Genomic DNA, 18811 nt, shown 5'->3' with positions numbered 1-18811 from the left:
GAAAAATCTTACCTGGAATGTTTACCCCAAAAATGAAACATCCTGAGAGTTCACATGATTGTTTGATCTTTTCTGCAGGGATCCTGTGGTGCTGAAATGGGGGGAAAGTATTATTTCAAGGGCAAAGAATGAATTGTGCATCGTCAGATAAAAATGAGCTCACTGGCTATACAGTATCTAGCTAACAAATTACAGCTGTCCATTTGAAGCTGTGCTATGAATTTGTAGTGTTCTTTAAATGAACCTAAGAAGCACTATAAGAAAATAAGGCAGTGAAATAGAAATAGCTGATGAATATTTGCAAGATTTTGATTGGAATCAACAGTACAAATGTCTTGGAACCAAGTCTTTAAGACAACAAATGATTGTGTCTGAAAATGGAAAAGTCATTTTCATGGGGTTCTTAGCTATTGTGTCTGGTATAGATGATAAATGCAAAAGCACAGTAGGGGAAACTGAATTCAATAGCACTCTCGTTCATAATCCAAGGTTTGTTCTGTTAGAAAGAAGGTGCTTTGATTGCAGGATTTATACTTCCCTCTGCATTCTTCATGTTTTGGAGCCTTGTGAACCAATTTCTTCTCCTTTCATGTCTTGGAATCAGCAGATCTTATTTCACATGAACAAAGATTGACCAGAAGTCACTAACATAGCCACAAAAGCTGAACTATTTCTTTATTTTTTCTGCCTACTGGTAACATCCATTCACCCACCCATTTGTGCAAGTTTTCTGTAATCCGGGTCACAGTGGTCTTGAGTGTTTTGCAGCAAATGCTGGAGCCTATCCCAGCTGTCACAGGGCAAGAGGTAAGGTCTATCCCAGACGGACTGCCAGTTGGTTCCAGAGTAGTAGCATTTACCCTGTTATTTCAATCATTGTTCAGTCAAGACTGAACTCATATTTTTTCCACATTTCTTCCTTTGCCTTAAGTTGCTTTTGCTGCCAAAAACAAAGAGCATGAAACTCCTTTCAAGTTCACATTAATGACTGAAGTTCACACAAGTTCACATGCAACTAACAGCATACAGTTATGCTAGTAGCTCTGCAAGGCAACATTCATACCAGAGACCACTAGAGATAGAGATACGAGACTTGGCAACCCCTGGGAACCACAGGTCACTAGGGAAAAATGTGTATTCCCAAACCAGTTGTTAAGTGACTGCAGGAGTTTTCTTGCAGTCACAGTGTAACATTGGTCTCAAAGAGGTTGCTGCACCAAAAAAATCACTGGGATTGCTTTGGTTACCAACAGATTGCTGCAGTACTCCATGTAATAATAGAAGGGGAAGCAAAGAAGAAAATGAATATTGATATCAAAAAGTCAGACATCACAAAAAAAATGATCTATTTGTATATTTTTCATGTTTTTCATGATAGGCTTTTTCACAAATCTGTATTAGTTTCTGCATATTTTCCAGTTTTGTTAAAGAAAAAAAGAAAATGTATGTATATATACTGCAGCATCCTCCCTATGTTGCTTTTAGCTATTGCAAGAACCTCCTCATGTGACAGATGAATGTTTATAATGGGGACACATCTTGCATATATTACATTAAAATAGCAGTGGATGAGAGAAATACGTGTGAAGTTCTCCCAAGCTTCTTTTGCTCTTTGGCTGTACTGTTTAGCTTTTAATGAGCACTTGATCATGTGTCATGTCTTTCTGGCCAGCGAAGAGTAACATGATGAGGAGTGGGAGGAGGTGAATGAGGTCTCCCTAATAATAGCTTCTCTTTTAGATGATGCTGAACATCAGGGACATTTGTAGCCTAGAGATACCTGCTTTTATGTCCAAGGTCAAGAGTTCAAATCGTGCCAGTTCCCACGATTTGGGAGAATCTGCTTGTTGAGGTTGAGTGAGTTAAAGTTAAAGTGCCCTTGAGCAAAACCTTCGGCCATGATCTGCTCTGGTGGGCAATAAGCAGAAGACTGTGGTTGCACCGGGCAGCTCCCAAGTGTAAATATGTGTAACCTTATCAGGGAGAAGCTGTGAACAAGCTTGTGTGCTCAGCAAACATTTCTCTGCATAATTAACGCCTGTAAAAATGAAGTTGGTAGGGTGAGGTCAGCCTGCTGTTACCATCTGTGCAGCAGGATTGGGGGAATCTTTACTGTTGTGAGCACAAAAATCCTCAATCAAATTCACACCGATACTTCCTCTGGACCCTGTGAAGCATTCAAAAGCTCAGGAGATCTCTAAATTCACAGCCATAAAATGTGTTTTCAAATATTTATATGGTTCAGCGCTCGGTTTTGTGAATATGTTTCAGCCCCTGGGTACATCTGCCATGGTGAAATATAGAAAATGTGCAATCCTATTATTGCAAAGTTCCCTTTATGAATCTGAATTTATTCTGTGAGGTTGCACAAACAAGCATCCTGTTTACCTTGGACTTTGATGCTGCAATTTATTTTTCAAAAATCCATTAAATTAACACCTGACACTGCAGTCAAGCATAAAAGATAATGAATAAGGTAAGACTCTTGATCCCAAAGGGAGGGAATTCACACTGCAGCTGTACAAATGCACACTGAATGGAAGGAAAGGATTAAAAAAAAAAAAAACATTTGTATGCAAGAAGTACAAAATAACTTTTATTTAGACATATCAATAAAAAGGAAATGCATCATACCTTGTGAGTAATAAATACTGAATATGTTGGAAGGAAGCAGAATAATTGCTAATTTGCATTCATAATCCCTAGACAGGTCACTTTTTAATATACATTATATGGACAAAATTACGAGGCCACCTACATGAGCTGCTCAGCCATGGAAACACATGCCACGAAGCTCCCGGTACACAGTTTTTGTACTGAGGTTAATCCCAGAGGAGATTTGGTTTGTGTCAGCCAAACGGTCTGCCACTTTGTATTGTTAACTGTGAACTGTGGATTATGCAGAAGAGTGTTTTCAAACAAATGTGCAGCCGGAAATGATCAGGTGTGCCGTGGAAGACTATCTGGTTCCACCTGATTAGTACTCTAAGCGTTCAGTGTGAGTAACGGGCAGAACAATTACATTCTCTTCCACTAGAGGGCAGTACAACTACCTGCTCTCATTAAATGGGTTGCCAACTGCCAGTAAAACAGAAGAAGACAATAGTGATGTGTCGGTCGCCAACGAAACAGCTCTTAGAGCCGACTCTATGAAGTGAACGAAGCGAGCGTGGTTTTTTTTTTTTTTTCTTTCTCTCACCCTCTTTCTCGCACTTTTTTTCCCACTTCACTCCGCACACGAGCCTTGTGCTTTGCACTGGGAAGGAAAGAGAGAGAAAGAAAGCCAGGGACAACAACGTCACATTAGAAAGGTATAGTAATCATCCACAACTATTTTCAGTTGCAGATGATAAAGGATTCAGAAAGTTTATTCATGCAGGCCCATATGACAGAGAATGTGCATGTTCTTTTTGTTTTCATATTATAATTTATATTTAATTGTGTTGTGGTTTGCAGTGTTTTGTGTTATTTCACTTTAAAACAACCCGAAGAGCCGGTTGGGAGCCAAAAGAGCCAGAAATCCCATCACTAGAAGACAAGAAGAAATTACATAATAGTTGAGCTGCGAGACGATCCAGTGCAATAGCAATAGATAAATATTTGAAAAGAAAAAGTAATCAAGGTGACCTGGGTCCTGGAGAAAATTCCGACCCAGATGGTGGCTCTAGCATGAGTAGTGGTCAGAAGAAAGCAAAAAAGGTATACTGGGGACAATCCGAGCCAATTCCACTATACCATGTGTGCGGTTGAAAATGATCAATTTGCTTTTTGTGACATTTTTTGTTTGGTGGTGTGCCCTGTGATTTTTCTAAAGTGAAATGTGTGCAGTGGCTCCAAAAGGTTGGGAAACTGCTGTAGGTGGTCAAAAATTCAATGAACTCTTTAGAGTGACCTATTCTTTCACAACTGATTGTAAAGACAGACTGCATGCTAGGTGCTCACATTGTAATATGCTGTAATATACACCATTTAGCATGTTAGCATTTTGAAATACATTCTGGTGTCAGAATAAATATCAAAGGATCGTTAAAGGTGCTTGAATGTGAGAACAATGCATCTAGTAGAGAATACAGAGGCTTCCAAGACTCTATTGAGGATCCATTGTCTGGGCATATCTGTATGCATCAGGTAAATGGTAAATGGCCTGCATTTGTATAGTGCTTTTCTAGTCCATAAGGACCCCAAAGCGCTTCACACTACATTCAGTCATTCACCCATTCACACACACATTCACACACTGTCATTTTTATCTGACAATGCACAAGGTAGTATACGTGTTAAGTGGTCAACCATAACAGCTGTAAAAATACCATAAAAAGTCCTTGAGGTATTGTTGGTATTTAGGAGAAATACACTGGAGTGGTGTAGTTATATATACTATTAAGAGTTTTATCCTGAAAGGTTTTTAACTTTGTCATCTTTAGCCTTAGATTGATGTGGAGGTACAAAACCAAAGCCATCTACAATAGAAAAATGGATGGTGCATGAATGCAAATTAAAAACAATGTAAGCTACTCCACTGTGATACAATACACCAAGAGGCTGATTCTGAATGTGTCATTGTGTCTGCGTCTTTCCCCATTCACATGAACCGAAACTAAATGAAACTATTTTGTTCACTCAGCAGCGAGGCTTAGCCACCGTCTGCTGCTCCAATGCCTCTGCTGCTGGCTCACTTCAATCTGTGCCAGGGGCTTTGTCTGTCCAGGAGATTCACTGCCGGGTACTGAGCCCATCAAGAGAGGCGCTTTATTACAAACAGAGGAAAGTCAGGTCCGAAATAAGGTTTTGAGGCCAAGAAAAGGTGGAGTGGGTTACAGCATAACAAATACATAGGGCTTCACCAGGTTACTATGGTCTCGCCCATATCCAAATATTTATAGTAGAGGTGTCAGCTACTTTTTTCCATTGCAGTTTTGTCCACCAAGTGTCCTTGAGCCGTCTCTTTAAGCTGGACACCATTAGGTAGCAGCAACAGTTGTAAAATTGCAGTCTAATTATTGGTTAATGGGTAACCCTTTAAATCATCTGCCTTGTTAATGCAAGAAGCTACAACATCAATTACCTCCACAAGACGCCATCATCAGTTATTATCTGATTTCCAGTAATTGCTATTTAATAGTGAGGTTCTTGCAATTCATATATTTTATTCATGGCCTGTGGTTGTGGGTTCATTTATTATTGTTACTGTGGGTAGACGGCGTCCACTCTGCTGCCTTATTTTCAGGCTGGTTAACTTAATCAGAATCTATTACTAAACTTCTCTCTTTCTATTGAGGCTTTTGCATTGTAGGCCTTTATGTGTAACATCTGAGAGGGATTTGTTGTTTGTAACTGCAATCTTAGTTAATAATTATTAAGTTTCCATTCATTATCCTGTTTGGAAATTCTCTTTGTGTCTGTGGCAACTGTGACATAAATACAACCACAAATGGGGCAAACATTAAACAACAACCCTCTCCACAAACAGATGATAAAAAAGAATTAGTGTTTGTCTGTCCACTCCAAACTGTTTGAAAAAAATGATTGCTGTCCTGCAAATGACCCTTGTGTCTGAATTAGTTATCATATCAGCTAATTGCTTTTCAATTAGCAAAACGGGTGTTCTTCCCAAGTCTTGTGGGAAAACAAAAAGCAACAATAAGTACAGCTGCAATGACAGTGACAGTTTGAAACCATCATTTCCAAGGTCATATTACCGAGTGGGCAACTTGGCAAGCTCCCATTAAAAAATCCCACAGATTCACTGTTAGTCAGTGAATCCCACAGATTCGCTGACTAAGTAGCAACAAACATCACAATTTTGCCGCATGCAGATCCAACAAATCCAGCATTATTACAGGGCCTAGTGTTAGTTTATTAAGATTATTAAATATTGCCAAAGAACTTCTTGGCCAAAGCAACCTCAAGCCAGTCAGGTCCACAATTCTCATTAAATAAACAGGAAATTGTTGTTTTAACTTTAGGCTTTTCACATATCACACATATGACATATGCTGTTTTAAATATTGAGCTCTAAAATAAAATAATTAGCGTTTCCTGTTGTTTCCATTCTTAAAGATAAGCTATGCTTACAGGCTTTCACCTTATTGCAAGAGAGCAGTATCAGCTCATCTAATACTCAGAACATATACTCATTGTATATGCATACTTTTACAATGATGACCTTTTATTTTGGATATATAAAACAAACAAACCAATATGTTCATATACATATGTATACACACATACCTGCACATACATGTACAAATATGTATACAAATACACACATATATGTACGCAAACAAAATCCACTAAATCTACATGACATGAAATAACAATGCAATCATCAAGTATAAAATTAAGTAGGAAGACGTATGTTTATACTCATTAACCTCTGACTTGTGCTCAATACACTATCGATTTACCATGTGCATCATTTCCTCCAATTCTCCTTAGAACTTGCATATACCTGCCCCATGAAAAAGGGAGAAAAAGTCTGTTTATACATGTGTGTATACAATGATAGACATAATACAGATATAATTTGAAGAATTATTTATAGTATCAGTCAGTATCAATCAATTTTATACAGTATTCTATCAAAAGCAGGTTTCTTCGACAAGCTAGTTGTAGTGTAATAGGGGGGCTGAAAGGATCAGAGCTTACCTAATTACTTGCCTTCCTTTCTAAGGATTGCTGGCTGTGTACATAATAAATAAGGCTTGTTAACCTTGCAACATCACTGACAGATTTGCCTAATTTAAATGTCAACACAAAGGTCCGTTTTTACTAAAACTCATTAAATGTGAGTATTTACAACAGGTAGACGTGTAAAATGCTACAGAGCTGAAAAATTGACATATGATAGTGATGATAGTTCTTTTCCAGTGCCGATTGAACAAATTTCTACCATTTCAAAATTCTAAAGTCATGAAGACTTCCTGGTACCACTGGATATTATCAGCGATTCTCTCTAAAGTAATGATTTCATTTCATTAGCTCTATAATTAACAAGATAATCCCTGTGTTTGGCAGTCACATGTCGCAACTACAATATTAATCCAATTCTGCAATAATCCTGATGTTATCTAGGTGAATAAACAAATTAGCTGGAACATCTGTCAGCTAATAAGTAGTGCCAATTAGAGCTCTATTTACAATTACTATCAGTGTTGGTTCTTTACTTAAGCCAAGCAGCAGATGTAATATACACTCCCCAGACATTTTATTAGGAACACCTTGCTAGTAATGGATTAGATCCCTGTTGTTTTCGAAACTGCCTTAATTCTTAACAGCACAGGTTCAAGAAGGTGTTGGAAAAAAATCCATTGACATTTTGGTCCCCATTGACATGACACCATCGCACAGCTGCTGCAAATTTGCCAGTTGTGTACTCTGTGATGTGAATCTCCTGCTCCACCGCATCGTGAAAGGTACTTCGCCAGACTGGGATCTGGTGACTGTAAAGTGTGCCAGGAAAATATTCAGCACATGATTACACCACCAACAACAGCCTAAACAGATGATACAAGGTAAGATGGATCCATACTTTCATGTTGTTTCCACCAAATTCTAAACCTTCTATCTGACTATCATAGGAAAGACCAAGTATGGGACAGAGTATGGTCTTCTGCTGCTGTAGTACATCTGCTTCAAAGTCTGACAAAGTTGTGCATTCAGAGATGCTCTTCTGCATGCCTTGGATGTAACTAGTGGTTATTTGAGTTACTCTTGCTTTCCCATCAGCTCAAAGCAATCTGGCCATTCTCCTCTGACCTCTGATATCAACAAGGCATTTTTGCCCTGATAACTGCTGCTCTTTGTACCATCCATTTAGCACCAACAACCAAATAACATTGAAAGTCAATTAAATAACCTCGCTTCCCCTTCCTGATGATTGGCTTGGACTTGGCTTGAACAGGACATCTTGACCATATTTATATGCCTAAATGCATTGGGCTGCTGCCATGTCATTAGCTAATTGGATATCCCTTAATCCCTTAATAGTTGAACAGGTGGAAGCAGTTGGATTGGTGAATAGAACAAAGTGAATGTTCATACCCATCATTAAAAGCATCAACTCAGGTCATTTCTGTGGAGTTGATGTAAATTTCTCTACTCATGCAAATTGCCTTAAAAAGAAAATGAAGCCTTCAGGGTGATTACCTGTACAAACTGCATTAGATATTTGACCCATCAAAGGGCAATCTATGGTAACTGGAAAATGAAATATAAAATACATATTTTTTCTTATGCACATTAATCAAGAAAACACATATATTTCCATCACGTTGAGATTAGTTGCCTGTGGTGCTTTCTCGAGGAAGGAAATTGCTTCTTAATTGAGTTTTCCTGCCAAAGAGGAGGGTCCACAGCAAAGCTAGAGATTGTAGTTGTTTTATACTTTAGACGTTTAAGGGAATCACACAGCTTCAAGTGGCTGTATTGGGAAAAATATTAGTAAAAGTAAACAACAAAACAGGTGGATTGCAATTAGGGATGGGTATCATTTAGGTTTTATCCGATACCGGTGCCAGACCGGTACTTTTGAAACGGTGCCGGTGCTTAAACAGTGCTCGAACTGGTGCTTAAAGAATGGAAAACACGAAGTCAATTATATCTTTAATATATAAACAACTTATGGATTTAAATGTCCATTCAGTTGTTAAAATTAGGAGGGCTTGGGAGCGGGAGTTAGGAGTAATTTGTTCGGATCAGCAATGGGAGAAAGCAGTATCCAATGTCCGTTATAGTAGTGTGAGAGATGTCATGCCACCCCATGTGACCTAGGTCATATGTTCTTTCTGTGCCCAAGACTCCATGGCTTCTGGAGTCAGTATTCAGTTATTCTTTCCAAGGCTCTTGGGACCCAAATCTGCATGGACCCTTTTCTAGCTGTTTTTGGGCTTCCAGTCAACACTGGTCTAACCAACCCTACACACTTTAAAATAATAGCCTTTACATCACTTTTGGCTAGACATTGCATCTTACTCCTTTGGAAATCTTCAAAGCCACCTTCAGTTTATTTTTGGTTTAGAGATGTGATGTCATTTCTTAAATCACAAAAAGATAGGCCTTGTGGCGAAGGGCAAATACAGAGAATTTTATCGTATCTGGGGCCCCTTTGTAAACTAAACTAAGTCATTAAACGCTCTACCAGCTGATTAATATCATCCCCCCCCCCCCCCCTTTTTGTGTGTGTGTGTTTTGGGGTTTGTTGTTTGTTTTGGGTTTCTTCTTAGGTTTTGTTTTGTTTGTTTGTTTGTTCTTTCAATTTTATTTAATTGTGTGTGTATTATTGTATCTGTTCATGTAAGAAAAACTAACAAATATGTGAGGGGAACAGATTGTATTGTCATTGTAAACTAATGTACACTTGTCTCTCAATAAAAATATGAAAAAAAAGAAAGAATGGAAAACACAAACTTTGTCCAAAAACCTCTCATGTTTAGCGGGTTTTTTTTGTAAAAAGATAACAATGTTACTCTTTTCTGCAGCTATAGGGCATATATGGTATCACTCTTGGCTGGAAGCAGTGCTTAAACAACGGAAAAAACACAAGCTTTGTCATGTTTGGCTGTTTTCCACTTTTTCTTTGGTCATTTAGCCTTTTTGGCCAGGGTGAAGGGAGTATCTACCATCAAACAAGAAGACAGCCGCATGTAACTACGACGGTGTTTCCTAGTTCACCTTACATGCATTAATTTAATAACGTGGTTAGCCTACTCAATGTAAATTACACAAACAACATTAAGCTACTCACCCAGAGAAGAACGGCTGCTGCTGCATCATCATCCGTCATCATTTCTGCTACACTGGCAGGGCTAGGGGCCCGGACTCTCCTCTTCGGGTTCTTGGGGGATGTTGCTAACTCCGGGTCGCTAACAGGCACCACACCCGCAGTAGATGTGCTCGGTGTGAGGTCTTGCAGCAAGCTATCAAATACGGTGCATTTCTCGGCTTTTAAAAAAAACGCTGTGCGTCGCCAGGTGTTTCATCAGATTCGAGGTGTTACCGCTTCGCCTTGGCCATTTTTAATCTGTAGCTCTGCTCTAACAAAACGTACGTACCTGGGCCCGGCTACTATCCTTGGAAAGGTAAAATGATTGGCTAGAATCCAAAGTGTATGACATCTCAGGGGAAAAAAGCACCGAAATAAAGCACCGAAATGTGTGCTGCTTTTCGGTCTGGTTACTACCATTTATGTCAGAACCCGGTACCCATCCCTATTTGCAATAGCATGTTTTCTGTTGTCTTTCAGCTAAATCAAATTATTTCATTCATTAATGATATGTTGTCAATAATTAATGGAATATTTCTGTGGCGGTTAGCTTTAAAGTAATAACTTTTGTATTTGAAAAGTGCATTGCTATGAAGCATCTAATGAGCCCAATCATTCATGATTTGATGGAAAAATAATTAAAGATTTATTTTCTTCATTATGCGGCCTCTGACTGTTCAGTAAACAACAAAAACCTTCCTAAATACTTTTGAAATCATGCTCCGCGTTGAGCATTTCTCCCTTGTCACAACACAGAGGCGACATGTGTTTCCTCACTCAGAAAATCCCTTCCTCAGGAGTCTGCTAACACCTTCTATCACACACCATCAGCAGGATGTTTATTTTCCAACACCCTGCTGCTGATTGTGCCGTGGGCGATTTAATAAGCTGAGAGAAATTGACTTTGCAGGGTTTGATGCTTCACCTCAGTGAGGTTAGCTATACGGAGTACGCATTATTGGTGCCGGTGTGAGCATTTGCTATTCAATGGGTTCGGCTGATGCATAGAACAAAAATGGTTACCTGGTGGCTCAGCTGCTGCAACTCTCCTCAGATGTTTGATTGCAGCAATCTCCCATGTCTGCTTGTAATCACACATCAAGCTGTGTACACGCAACAATTTGTATATGACAGAGTGCACAGTGTGACGTATAGGACAACACCTGAGAACATTGAAGGAATTAATATATCAAATTTGTGAAGAAAAACAGGAACCATAGAAAATATTTTTATAGAAAAGGAGTCAGTCAGTAAACAAGAGTTTGTCATTTTTCTTGCAAGTGTAGCACCTCTGGTATTAAAGCACATGTATGAGTTAAAGAAAAACTTTCTATAAACCTATTTTTATTAAAAAAAAAAAATACACCAGGGTGGACAGAAAGGCATACAGATACAAATGTTACCATGAGAAACTGTTTTCAGCTTGGTAACTGCAGTGGCCCTGAGAAAATACAAGTTTTAATACAAAAGTGTATACAAATAAAGTTGAAATTAAAAAAGTTGGATAAAAACAAAATAATATAAAACATGTTTTTGGGAAACAATAATAAAACAGAATAGCTGTTGAAGTGACAGAAACCAAAGCACTTGAAGCACTGAGACACGCTTAAAAAAGTTGAGGATTCATTCCTGTTGTGAGGAAAAAAAAGATACAAGGTAATGTGTTTTTTAATTGCATGAGATATATAATACTTTAGAAACATCTTTGCTATTAGCTATTATTGCTAATCTGCTTGCCTATTAATTAGATTATCAGTTCCACTTGCACTTGGAAAATGGTAACACAGTTTACAGTGTGAATATGGACAGTATTTTTATTTTTATTGCACAAAAGGCCAAGAGCGCGATGGTGAAGTGCAAACTACATACAAGACAGAAACATCTCCACTGTGCTTCTAACACAACTCCAGCTCCAAATCCAGTATCTGCACAGACAGCTTGTTAACACTAAGCTAGCAAAGAACCCACAGTGATGCTAAAGCTGAGTGAATGCCGACCCCAGCCCAGGAGGCCGACCCTGAACTTCAACAGGTAACAAAGAGATGAGCAGTTAGGATGAAATCTCAATTTCTGCCTGTTCATGTTTCTAAGGTAGATCACTGTTACTCGCTTTAAAGTGGCAGTGGGCAGGTTTTCGTCTTTGCTTGGCGCTGTTGGATTTGTGCTCTTAACTAAATAGTAAGAGAAAGCTCATATATATGTCCTGATTAGGATAGGGATTTGTGTTGGTGTGTGGGACTGTAGGTAGGTTTATATTGTCAAATGGTTTGAGGTCATTTTAGAGAAATGTAAAAATAACGTAATGACTAGTGTAGTAAATTACTTTCTCCTGGGAGTAATTAAGTAACATAGTGGACTGTTTTTAAGGAAGGTTTTCTGTGTTAGTGTGCAGTATTTTTTTAAATTTACTATTATTAATGACCCCAACACTGATTACAACAAATGCACAAATGTTTGACCACACAGCATGCAATTAATTTTTTTGTAACGTCTTTGATATTATGCTTAGTGAGAGTGGTGACTCTAAAAGCAGAGCCAATGAGAATCGATAAGGAACAAATAGATAAGTGATATCGATAACAGAATCATAATTGCTAATTTCTTATCAGTTCTCATCCCTACTAATAATGTAACTTCACCACTTGGTTCATCACATTAGTGTTTCACCAAAAGACACTTTTGTTGTGTCTTATGAGATTTTTTTTTCTTTTTTGTGAGCTTTCCTGTGTTTTTTTTTTTTTTTTTTTATCTATGTCTGCTGTTTTATACCGCTTCTGTTGTGTTTTGTGTTGTGGTAAATTTCAACCAAATGTTACCAGTATTGTATCTTTCTTACAAATGCAAATGAAGAGACTTTTTGTAATGACTGATGAGTTTTTGGTGCTGCAAACCGAATAATAAAAATGTTGCTTTAATTTGTTTCCAATATATTTTGTTCTGTCATGTTGTAGCTACAATACAATGTTTATTTAACTTGAATTCCTTCCCATAACTTTTGCCTTCTACAAAAATTTTTGACCTAAACTTATGTGTTAAACCAACAAATGGCCTGATCTTTGAAGTTTTCTGACATATATAGTTCTTTTCTTTAATTTAGTGGGCAAAATTTTCCATATACTCATTGCTTTTATAATTTGCTGTCAAATTACTTTCCCATTGACTTTTGCATTAATTGAGGGTGCCATTTCTTACCCATCTCCATTTTTTCCACTGCTTCCCTAAGGACACAATTTATAGAATAACCTTTAACGGAAATTACTTTGAGTATTTAAATTTTGGGGGGATGACTTTTTCATTTTCTCACATAATTGTGGAAGGATATTGGCCCGCTTTTTTTTTACAATGTTGCTTTGTGTTACAGGCATGGTCCTTTAAGGGTGAAGCCTGATGGGAAATGTATGCGGGTGTGTGTAGCGGAACTGCCTGTCGGGTGTGTGAGGGTGAGCGGAGAAGGAAAAGAAAAGTAACGGTTAACTACAGAAGAGACGAAGAGAAAGTAAATAAAAGGAATATAATAACTCCCTCGGCAGCCAAAGTTGTATCGGCGATGCCCGCTGTGAGTAAACTGTTTCAGCCCACTGTACGCGGTGTTCGTGCCTTGGAGGAGAAATAAAGGTTCGGTAAAGCAGTTTCCTACGCCTCCCTCGATCTTCTTGCTAGCGGAGTTGACCTGTATAGTAAGCTGTTGCCGGCTGCGAGTCAAGTAACTGCCAGAGGTTTCCTTACTACGGTTCGGGGCCGCGGATCTGGCGCGGTAACACTGGGGGCTCTTTTCCGGGATAAAACTCCGCAAAGCGCCGAGAGAGAGGGAGCGAACTTTCTTTTTCCCTCGGACGACAGAGAAAATGGCGGCTCCGAGAGATGCTGAAGGGGATGGCATGGGAATGTACTTCAGTAAGAGCAGCAACCCATTTTTGCCAGAAACCCCAGAGAGTGGCACAGCTAATGTGGACCGTGCCACTTATGTAAACAATAGAATCCACAGCAGCAACCCCTTCATCACGGACATAGAGTTAACGCCAGCGGCGAGCATAGCAGCAGTCTATACGACGGAGTTTGAGGCTGCATGGCATCTCACCCCGCCACCTTCAGCTCACACCAACCCTTTCTTAACACCAATAGCGAAGCAGAATGCAGTGTGCAGTGAGTTTAAGCAGTTGCAGTGCTCAGACTGCGGAGGCCCTGGTAACACTGCATCTACACCGCTCACAGTGGGACAGCATGGCTCGCATGATCACCCACCTCGGATTGTTACATCTCGGCCATGCAGCCAGCCATTCACCGCCATGAACTGTACCTGCAGTGTCCCTAGAAAAACGCCGTTTACTGAGCCAGCGAAGCTACACATTATGCCGGGTATACCCCAACCTGCGCAGTACAGCTATGAAATGCCAGCTCAGGGCTATTTTTCCCCAACAACTCGCATGGCAATACCAGCACCAGATGGGGGGTGTGGGCTTTGCAAGCATGACCAGGGTCACAGTTCAAAACAAGCCATGCCAGGGCCACGCGGCTGTTTTCCTGGTGTAGTGCAAGACGGGGGTTTTGCAGATTGTAGTGCTGATGGACAGACGAGGGGCAAGGAGAAAATTCCCACATTACAACCAGACCATTTCAATGGGTCAGGGTCATGGAAAGACTTTCTCTATCAGTTCGAGACCTGTGCAAAGGCCAACTGCTGGACGGAGAACACCATGGCTGTCCAACTGAGATTCAGCCTGAGGGGCGCAGCTGGAGCCATAATCCACAAAAACCCCAAATCTGCTCGCTGGAGTTACCAGAGGATTGTGGAGGAGGTGGAGGCTGCCTATGGGCCGTGTTCAGAGCATGCAGCAGCCATTGGCATTGAGCTACGGCAGAGAATCCGGAAACCAGGTGAGGCCCTGCACACCCTCAGAGATGATATATACGAGAAGGTTTCCATTGTGTATGCCAACCGCTCCGAGCTGGAGCAGGACTGCATTGCTGTAGAGATCTTCACTAATGCTTTGGCAGATGCTGAAATGGTCCAGAAATTGTTGGAAGAACAACCACGCACCCTGGCAAGAGCCTATGAAATCGCCCACAGGTTCGAGACAACGAAAAGGGCCGCCAGGGCAGTCACACAGCTTATGCAGCCAGGGCCACGAGTCTCTACAGCACAGGGGACCCGAACAGCTGCATTACGGGAGAGTGTTCATATGCTAAGTTATGAACCACCGGAGAGGGCCCAAAGACCTATCCAGCGTGGGCGCCAAAGCTGGAGCACATCTAACAGGTCAAGCAGGAAGGAGGCTGTTTGCCATAACTGCTCCGGCATAGGACATCTACAGAGGAACTGCCCCTCTCCTCGCTCACCTGCCCAAAAGCCTGTAAAAGCTGCTAGAGGCCCAGCCCCTGACCCAGGCACAGTGTTCCACAACGGAGGCCAAGATGTGATGTGTGTCCAGATAGCAATACAGGGACGGGAAATACGGGCCTTGCTGGATTCTGGTGCATGGCGGAATGTGCTGCCCCTCCACTATTTTAACACCATCCCCGCAGAGTCAAGACCTCAGGTGCAGGCATCCATTGCTCAGACTCTACAAGGCATTGGTCCAGAGGGATTGGCCGTTCTGGGCGAGGTCATCCTGCCTGTACAGGTGGGGAGCGGTGTTGAAAATGTAGACTTTCTTTTGGCCGACATGGCTGAAGGCACTGAAGTTATTCTGGGGCACCCTTTCCTGCAACAATCGTGCGCTTGCTTAGACTACGGCCGCCAAGAGATAACCCTGTTTAATGAAAAGATACCATGTTCTGGCGTGGGCCCTCGACCCCAGGTGCTTGTTGTTAGGGTGGCACGCACTACGGTTTTGGAACCAGGCTGCGAGTATGTGGTCCCCGGGTTTTCCAGCTCCCACTGTGCCGCCCATAGAGACATGATGCTACAAAGGGCTTTGTGGAGAAGCACCAAGTACTGGTAGCTCACGCAGTTGTGCAACCTAGTAAACCCTCTAGCATCCCAATCAGAGTCTTTAACCCTGGGGCCGCAGCTGTCACCTTAAAGCATGGTGCCGTGGCAGGGGTTCTTCAGCCCGTGCAGGTCCTGGAGGGGTCGGGGGGTCGCCCACCAAGGGTCCTGGCAGCCCTCGAACTTAATGGTACTCCCCCTGCTTCTGTACCAAGCCATTTGCAGGCCCTTTACGCCGAGAGCAGCCCCGGTTTGACTCACGTTGCCCGCTACGATCTGGCAGGCCTGCTGAGGTCCTACAGTGATGTCTTCTCCACTGGCCCGAATGACCTTGGTCGCACTGGTGTTGTCCAGCATGACATCCTGACCACGCCAGGGCCACCAGTTAAGCACCCGCCGCGCAGGATGGCAGGGGACAAACAAATAGCGGCCGACCAGCAAGTACAGCAGAGCTTGGAGGCTGGGCTAGCTCAACCTAGCAATAGCGGCTGGGCTGCTCCAATTGTGATGGTGAAGAAGAAGGACCAGAGTCCCAGACTATGCGTGGACTATAGACCACTAAATGAGCGAACCCTTAAAGACGCTTATCCCCTGCCACGCATCCAGGACACCCTTGACACGCTTTCTACTGCCAAGTACTTCAGTACACTAGACCTGACTTCAGGGTACTGGCAGGTAGAGATGACCCCCAGAGCCCGAAAAGCAGCTGCATTTTGTACCTGTAAGGGATTGTTCGAGTGGAATGTGATGCCGTTTGGACTGTGCAACGCACCGGCCACATTCCAAAGGCTTATGGACAGAGTCCTGGCTGGGCTGCAGTGGGAGACATGCCTAGTGTACCTAGATGACATCATTGTCCTGGGCCAGGATAGCACCCAGATGCTGGAGCGGCTCGAGCAAGTGTTCATCAGATTGCGTGGAGCCAACCTAAAACTGAAGCCATCTAAATGCTGCCTGTTTCGGGAGCAGGTGGCCTATCTGGGCCATATCATCTCTGCTGGAGGTATTTCCACGGACCCCCAGAAAGTCCAGCAGGTGACGGACTGGCCTGCACCGCGGACCGTCACAGAAGTGCGTCAGTTTGTTGGCTTAGCCTCATACTACCGCCGGTTCGTGGAGGACTTTGCCACAGTGGCTAAACCCCTCCACGAACTCACTAAGAAGTATGCCCGTTTTAACTGGACTGCCGACTGCCAGGGAGCATTCCAGGAATTAAAAAGACGGCTTACGGTAGCCCCTGTCCTGGGTTACCCACTGGACCAGGGTGACTTCTTCCTCGACACTGATGCCAGCAATTGTGGGATTGGAGCGATTCTCTCCCAAGTGCAAGGGGGCGAAGAGCGGGTCTTGGCCTATGGGAGCAGGCGGCTGTCGGCTACCGAACAAAACTATTGTACGACCAGGCGAGAGCTTCTGGCGGTTGTGGCGTTCACTTCCCACTTCAGACAGTACCTGCTGGGTAGGCCGTTCACTGTCCGGACTGACCATAGCAGCCTCCGCTGGCTGACCAGGCTGAGGGAGCCCGAGGGCCAGCTGGCCCGCTGGTTGGAGAAGCTGGCAGAGTATAACTTCCAGGTGCTGCACCGACCTGGGAAAAACCACCAGAATGCGGATGCACTTTCCAGGAGACCCTGCCGCGCTTCATGCCCGTGCACACTCCCAGAGCCCACCATCAACAGCGACCGGTTCGAGCATAAAGGTGTGCAGTGTAACTTAGAGGACTGTGGTACCAGCATGACCCCCCCAGGGCAGCCCCCAGTGGGGGTAGTGGGGCCTGATGGTACCGATGGGAAAAGCCGGGTAGCAGAACCAGAGTGTGCACCCGTAGCAGCAGTGGACTGTTGTTCCAGTAGTAGCCACGACACCTGCCCAAATATCCACCGGGTGGATGAGTCCCATCACACTAGCTTGTTCAGTGGCTGGACCCCAGAACAGCTCTTGGCTAGCCAGAAGAACGATGTGGATATAGGCCCAGTTTGGGAATGGAAGGAAAAAGGGGAAGGTCGGCCCGTCTGGGCCGATGTAGCGGCATGCAGCCCCGCAACCAAAGCCTACTGGGCGCAGTGGAAGAGACTGTACCTAAAAGATGGAGTGCTGGTGAGGAAATTCCACTGTACAGAAAGTAATGTGTTTTTCCCCCAAATCCTTCTGCCTCACGCCTATCGTCACTCCGTAATGCAGCAGATGCACGATGGCCCAGTGGGTGGCCACTTTGGGGCAGAAAGGACCCTGGCACGCTTGAAGAATAGGTACTACTGGTACAACATGAAAGATGATGTGACCCTGTGGTGCCGCACTTGCACCAGTTGTGCTGAAAGGGCGCGGCCCCCAAAAACCCCCCAGGCAGCGATGGGCACGGTACGTGTTGGCGCCCCCATGGAGAGGATTGCAGTCGATCTGATGGGACCGTTGAACGAAACAGAAAGGCATAACCGATTCATATTGGTGGTACAAGACTACTTCAGCAAGTGGGTGGAGGCTTATCCAGTCCCCGATGCACAAGCGCCCACGGTGGCAGGAAAGGTTGTTGCGGAGTGGGTATGTAGATATGGAGCCCCACAGTCTCTGCATAGCGACCAGGGCACCAACTTTGAGTCGGCTGTGTTCCAGGGGATGTGTGAACTGTTCGGAATCAAAAAGACACGCACCACGCCCTTTCATCCACAGTCCGATGGCCAGGTAGAGCGTTTTAATGCTACCCTGCAGAAGGCCTTAGCCACCACCGCGGATCGCTGCCACTGGGACTGGGATATAATGATCCCCTATGCTGTCATGGCTTATCGGGCAACTAAGCACAGTTCCACAGGATTGACCCCAAACATGATGCTTCTGGGCCGAGAGATAACCGAGCCTATTGACCTGGTCGCGGGTCTGCCGGCCGACGACACCCCCAACTGCACTACACCACAGTATGTGGTGCAACTCAGGGAAAGGCTGGAGCTTTCCCACCAACTGGCACGGGAGGCTCTCGGGAAATCTGTTGAGCGCGCTAAGAAACAGTACGATAAGAATATCTGCCAAGTTCAGTATCCAGTCGGCGCTGCAGTGTGGCATCTGATCAAAGGGACCAAGAGAGTGCGGCACAAGGTTCGCAAGTTTCTGCCTTCCTATGAGGGCCC

Source organism: Maylandia zebra, linkage group LG9 (assembly GCF_041146795.1).
Source record: "Maylandia zebra isolate NMK-2024a linkage group LG9, Mzebra_GT3a, whole genome shotgun sequence".
Lineage (NCBI taxonomy): Eukaryota > Metazoa > Chordata > Actinopteri > Cichliformes > Cichlidae > Maylandia > Maylandia zebra.
Note: the sequence above shows the minus strand (reverse complement) of the source record.